This window comes from Onychostoma macrolepis, chromosome 18 (genome assembly GCF_012432095.1).
Source record: "Onychostoma macrolepis isolate SWU-2019 chromosome 18, ASM1243209v1, whole genome shotgun sequence".
NCBI classification, from domain to species: domain Eukaryota; kingdom Metazoa; phylum Chordata; class Actinopteri; order Cypriniformes; family Cyprinidae; genus Onychostoma; species Onychostoma macrolepis.
In genome coordinates, this window is record NC_081172.1 from 30161654 (window position 1) to 30167601 (window position 5948).

Here is a 5948-nt window from a genome sequence, read left to right on the forward strand (position 1 = left end):
AAATAAATAGTTAAAAAATCATACATTGTGATTTCTGGATTTTTTTTTTTAGATTATGTCTCTCACAGTGGACATGCACCTACGATGACAATTTCAGACCCCTCCATGATTTCTAAGTGGGAGAACTTGCAAAATAGCAGGGTGTTCAAATACTTATTTTCCTCACTGTACTTCCTCCGACATGGTTGTTTAAGAAATGGAAAGCTTTGGGCTAAAATAATTATTGCCAAACATACAACAAGCTGGAAACAAAAAAAAATCACTGCAATAATCATCCAATTCTAGACACTTCATTATTTGCTTATTTAAATTCAAATGTTGACTTTTTTTTTTTGACCAGGCAGTGTACATTTGAATGAGTCTACAAATCCAAAATGTCAGAGTTTGTAAACAACGTGCCCTTAAAATTTCTGAATATGACGGTGACTGACATTGGAACTCTACTCATTCTCTTTGTTTATCCTCCAGGACTGTAAAGGGGAAAGGCTGAGTCTGGAATTGCACAGACAACAGTAGGCATGTATATCTTTCGTTCAGAGGGTGCTGGTGTTGGTCCTGGAGAACAGGCGGACGGAGACTGCGATCGCGTCTGTTCCTCTCACAAATCAATCGTTTTGCCTCGGAAGACTTGGAATATTAATACTTTTTAAATAAATTATGACGGTAGTAGTATCTGCCTGCTATATCTTGTGCTTTATTGACAGATGGTAGGTTTAGGGGCAGGGGTTGGGTTATGTGCTCATAAATGTGTAAATAATGTAATATAAATAAAACTGTTTGACTGTTTACATATATGTAATAATGGCAATGTTATTACCCAATATCATTTAATTATGACGATAAAATTCCCAGTATCGCGTCAGCATATTGACGCTAAGGGTCTCCTATTTAAACCAACGGAGGACCCTTCACGTCGAAAAGTGACGCCAAAACGGTCCTGACCAAGCTTCAATTTGTGACGAGTTGGGATGAGACTGTGTTTTTTTGCACCCTCAGATTCCAGATTTTCAAATAGTGGTATATCTGCCAAATATTGTCCTATCCTAACAAACCATGCATATCAATGGTTCAATTTCAAAAAATTGACCCTTATGACTGGTTTTGTGGTCCATGGTCGGTACATAACACCAGTAAGACTCCGAAAATGTTTACGTTCATGACATCTTATTATCATATTTAAATGTTTGTTTGTCACACTGTAACATTTTGTACTTCTATTTATGTTAATAATTACCTTCATGCATATTCAAGTATAATACTTTATTCACATTTGAATATATTCTTACCATATACTTTGCATGAGGTATTTAGAAAAAAAAATACAAAGACAATAAAGAATCTGCTGTCAGTCTGCTGTTTTGCTTCTATTTCATGGCTATTAAAAATTCACACATTTACTTTGTTCAAATAAATCAGCTAGATAATGTTTTGTGTGACTTTTCCACACAAATCACCAAAGATTATTTTCAGGTCAGGCTACCTTTCATCATCAACTGTTTATATAAAGATTTATAGTTTTGTCGATCAAAAATGCATTTCTGTCCTGTTATGAAGAACTGTGTCCTTTAAAGCAGCTTTTGTGTCATAAAGCAAAATATATTTTAAAGAAGAAGAATTACTCCACGATATGTTCCCAGGTCTCTCAGAACATAGACGATTCCTGACAGATTCCGCCTGTTCAAGCTCAAGTGCACTTCACATCTACACTACATAAGTGCACATACGTGAGCTTGTTTGCCTCTCTCATCACAGAGCTTTTGGTCACGCAGAGAAAATTAGAGGAGACTGCGCAGTTGTGATCATGAAAGGGAACTTAATTTCAGCCCAAAGCCAGTTTAATTGGCTGTGCCAGCATGCGTGAGTGTATTTGTATTTGAGGACGGATGGATGGACCAAAAGATACCCGAAGAAGAGAGGAAAAAGGAAAGGAGAGAAGGGAAAAGAAGTAGCATATAAGGTATAAATAGGAGAGTGTGATGGGAAAATGGCATGCTTGACATCATGCAGCTATATTTAAACATTATATTTCATAAACTTTTCGGGGGCACAATGCAAAATCGAAGCATCTTAGTGAGTTTCAGAGCAGTGTTTCCTTTTTTTCTTCTCGCTCTTGCTTCCAGTCTTATCAGTATGTCGATAAATATAATAAGCGGAGGGAGAATGTGACCTATAAGGAAAATCAAAATCTAGTCTTCACCTGCATACACACACACATTGAGCCACAGAGATGCGAACACGATTAGCATATGCTGACAGCTGTAGCTTCCTGATTGATGGCCAGTCTGACAGAGCAGTAAATTTGGCTGTCAGATGACAACCTTCAAACCTGTGTGCTGAATATACCCAATGAGTGATGTCTATAGAGATATATCTGTGTGTACATATGAGAGAGAGATTTATGCGTCTGTGGATAAAGTGTATAGTTCTGACAGCTCAATCCATCACACAGACGCACATCCATCTATTACACTATAATAGACATAAATAAACACATTATAACTGCTCTATTGCAGTGTCTGTAAACATGATATGATAATGTATGCTAGTAAGAGGGATAAAGGGCTCTCAGGGGCAATCTGATGTGAGTCTGTAGATGTCAGTGAGCTGGGCTGTTTTCACACATGGTTTGATGGCTTGGTCTGTACTTGAGCTGAAATCAATTCAATCCCTCTTCTGCTAGACCCACTGTTCTCTTTTCACATATATAAGCATATATTTACATTTACTATATATATATATATATATATATATATATATATATATATATATAGCATATACTTATTTGTTTAAATTATTTCATTCAATTTTTTTTTTTAAGTGGTTTTGTGTACAGTTCATGTGTGTATATACACACACACACACATATATATATATATATACATATATACATATATTATCATCATATACATAGATTGCGTGTGTGTGTGTATATATACCCCACTTAAAAATAATTAAAAATTAAATAATTTAAATAAATATATTTAAAATATAAATCTACTATAACATATAGATATAATATACTGTTTTTTATATATATATATATATATATATATATATATATGATATTATTAATTTATTAAAATATTATTTTATATAAACTATAAATGCTATATTTTATTATACAATATTTTCAAATAACATTCTAACATTTATGAACATTATTTTACTAAATTAACATTGGTAGTAATACCTTTAAAATACAAATGCAATTTATTACATAATATAACAATATTAAAATATATTAATAATGTTATAAAATAATATATTATTAAAACACACACACACGCATTTATTATAAAGTTCCTAATTCAATTTAATTAAATTAATACTGACATTAATATTTATAATAATAATAAAAACAGCACTATTATTTTATTTTGTCATTTTATTTATTTATAACATTTTGATATGTTGTTGTATTTGTATTGTGCAGAGACCTGCTTGAGGCTGTTCTGAAATAGCATTAAGGGTGCTATTTTAGAACATTTTAATTTAATAAAGGAAAAAAAGGATCTTGCGATCTAGTAATTCACTGAGTAGGATTGAGGGCAAAAATAGAGGAAGGTGTAACATCCGTTGAGTCTGGGCTATTTTTGGACGACTGAGTCACAGTCGCTGTACAAACTACAAGGTGACAATGTGTTTAGTGATTCAGAGGTGTTGGGTACATTGTGTGTGTGTGTGTGGATATGAATGCTTTTGGGATTGAAAATGCGTGTGTGTACTATGCTTGGCTGGCAGGAGTAAGCTTGTTTTATTTAGGAGCAAGCTGATTCTTAACGTGCAGCGCTTAGATGTATGTGTGTATGTGTGTGTGAGTCTATAAATATTAGCAGCCCTTGCATAGAGATGCAGTAGGGTTTGCAGCTCTGTCTTTGATGTGCAGCTCTTCTCTGATGAAAAGAAACAGGCATGTGTATCCAAATGTGTGAAGCATGTGTCTGATATTTAATGAGAAACTCTGATAGAGACATGCCGTACCTCAGCTGCTCTTTTAACATACGTATATGCAGGCATGATGGAGGGGCTGAGAGTGTGTAACAGATGGAGACACCTACAGAGAGAATAAGCGGTAAAAAACTGGCGTTTAAAATCCAATCTCTTGGTTTATACATGAACTTATGTGGAGAGATTCACTATGTGAATGATTCAGGGAGATTTTCATATGAACCACAAGACTCAAAAAAGATCAATGTGCACTCATACTAATTACACAACGACTAAGAAATCCATGTGATGTTTGAAACGTGACACACTCACACACAGCGCTCCCTTCAGTTCTGATAAAGCTCAGCTGTGGAAGTCTCTGACAGCACACTTTCATTATACATGATCTTTTTAGGGAGATGCAGAAGTCAAATGTGCATTTTCACTACACCATTCCCTGCATGCTAAACAGCTTGTTTATTAACCAGAGAACAAGGTTACGGTTACAAATGAGGTTGAGTTTGTATGTTTAGGCATGAGTATGTCAGCATAGCTCAACTGTGAGTGTCGTTCTGCAATCATACAGCCAACGTGGCTGAAATGTTTTTTTCTTTTTGTAAAAATATGCAAAATATTAGAGCATTCTGTAACAAATTTCTGTGAGAGACTGTGAGGCATATACATACAGGCGGTTCTGCTGGTTTGAGCATCATAATCTGTCTGACACAGCAGTACTGGATCGGCCAATGGTGTGAGTTCGGGGCATGACTATTTGTCTGTCCAACCAGCAGTAGAAAGTATTGGAGCATTCAAGAAACCTATTTGAAAACAATCAATACTGTTGCAATTTTGTTTGGAGACAGAAAATAATAATTACAAGAGCTTTTTTAATTTATTTTTATTTTTAAGGGACATAAAAGAAATTATTAAAAAAATCAATGTAAGAACAAAATATTTTATTATTTATTTATTAAATACTGAGAATTAACTAGAACTGAATTAATTATGGCTGTGCATTAGACATACTTTAAAAATATATTTTAAAACATTTACACATATATGATATTTTAATAATAAATCATGTTTTTAATCATTTTAAAAAAGCTGATATGGTTTAAAACTGGTTTATTTGGATTCAAGGTATATTAGAAAAATAGTAAAAGGCATGTTTTTACTCAGTTATTTATTCATAATTATTCATGTTGCTTATTTACTAAATTCTAAATATAATGATATGGATAATTATTTGATGTTATTGTTTTAATGACAAATATTATATTATATTATATTATATTATATTATATTATATTATATTATATTATATTAATTATATTATATTATATTATATTATATTATATTATATTATATTATATTATATTATATTATATTATATTATATTATATTATATTATATTAATTATATTATTGTCAGTCCTGTCTTGTTCAAGACAAAAACAAGCCAGCCGCCGTTCGCAGCCCACGAAAGCCCGCCGCCGTTCGCGGCTCACACAAGCCCGCCGCCGTTCGCGGCCAAAGCAAGCCCGCCGCCGTCCGCGGCTTCCTCTCACCACCCGCCAGTGCCGGCCCCTCGCAAGTGCCCGCCAGTGCCGGCCCCTCGCAAGAGCCTTCCAGAGTGCCCCCCAGTGCCTGCGCCACGAAGGCGCTCCCAAGAGTCCCCGCTGGTCCCGTCCAGCTCCGCGCTGCCAGAGCACCCCCCAGTGCCTGCGCCACGAAGGCGCTCCCAAGAGTCTCCGCTGGTCCCGTCCAGCACCGCGCTGCCAGAGCGTCCCCCAGTGCCTGCGCCACGAAGGCGCTCCCAAGAGTTCCCGCTGGTCCCGTCCAGCTCCGCGCTGCCAGAGCTCCTCCCAGTGCCTGCGCCACGAAGGCGCTCCCAAGAGTTCCCGCTGGTCCCGTCCAGCTCCGCGCTGCCAGAGCACCCCCCAGTGCCTGCGCCACGAAGGCGCTCCCAAGAGTCTCCGCTGGTCCCGTCCAGCACCGCGCTGCCAGAGCGTCCCCCAGTGC